Source organism: Sceloporus undulatus, chromosome 2 (assembly GCF_019175285.1).
Source record: "Sceloporus undulatus isolate JIND9_A2432 ecotype Alabama chromosome 2, SceUnd_v1.1, whole genome shotgun sequence".
NCBI classification, from domain to species: Eukaryota; Metazoa; Chordata; class Lepidosauria; order Squamata; family Phrynosomatidae; genus Sceloporus; species Sceloporus undulatus.
In genome coordinates this window covers 224821675-224823031 of record NC_056523.1, presented here as the reverse complement: position 1 = coordinate 224823031, position 1357 = coordinate 224821675, and positions in this window count along the sequence as shown.

Below are 1357 nucleotides of genomic sequence, written 5' to 3'. Positions count from 1 at the left end.
TCAGTCTGGGGGCGGGGCCGGAAGTAAAGGGGTGGGGAAAAGGTGACAGTTAGGATGATTGGCAGTGGTCCACAAATTGTGCTCTTTTAAGGGATTTTTTTGGACTTCAGCTCCCAGAATCCCAGGCTATTGGCCAACATGGCTGAGGCTTCTGGGAGATGAAGTCCAAAATATCTTAAAAGACACAGTTTGGGGACCACTTAGGGCTTATTGTTGTTGTTGTTGTTGTTGTTGTGTGTCTCCAAGTCTTTTCCTGAAGCGACCCTATGGAGACCAGGGTTTGATTTCCTGCTCAGCCATGAAACCCACTGGGTGACCTTGGGCAAAGTCACACTCTCTCAGCCTCAGGGCAAGGGCAAAGGCAAACCCCCATCTGAATAAATCTTGCCAAGAAAACCTCATGACACCTTAGGGTTGCCACAAGTCAGAAAGAACTAATCTAGGTCTAAACTGTGCTGTAGAAATAATCCAGTTTGAGACTGCTTTAACTGCCCTGCATCAGTGCTAGGGAATCCTGGGAATTGTAGTTTGTTGTGGCCCCAGAGTTCACTGACAGAGAAGACTGAATGTCTCACAGAACAACAATTCCCAGAATTCTCTAGCACTGACCCAGGGCAGTTAAAGTGGTCTCAAACTGGGTTATTTCTGCTGTGTGTTTTGGTCAAGTAGCAAATAGAAGAGTTCAAGGCATGAATGGAAGTAATCCAGTTTGAGTCTGCTTTAATGCTAAGGAATAATGGGAACTGTAGTTTCATGATACATTTAGGGTAGCGCCCCAACCTGGAGCAGCGGGCCCTAGAAACGGTTGTACATGCTCTAGTAACCTCTCGCCTTGATTTCTGCAATGCGCTCTACATGGGGCAACCTTTGTGCCACGTCCAGAAGCTCCAATTGATTCAAAACATGGCAGCCAGACCAGATTGGCTGACAGAAAATCCAAGTTCAACCAGGCTTGGCTATATAGAAATCAGTCAGGTTTCTCACAGGAAATTGCTTAGGTTAAACTCTTTTCTTTGTGAACTCTGTCCTGGTCTTAGCCAACCTCTCCTGGACGGTGAGCCTCTGTGCAATGCCAATTGAAGCCCAAGGCCTCCTGTTCCCCATCTGTGCAACAACATGACGTCTTCCTCTCCACCATAGTAATGACTGCCCTTATATAAACAGGATTCTATATTTCTAGGGCAGTATTGATCTAATTAAATCACTTTCCATATTCCCTGCAGCTGTTTTTTTTGTGGGGGGGGGGGGGGATGCTTGCTTAGAAGATATGCAATTGATGAATTAAATAGTAGTTATGAAATACTGTATATATTCATGTATAAGTCTACAAATTTAAGTAAAAAAATTGACCCAAAAA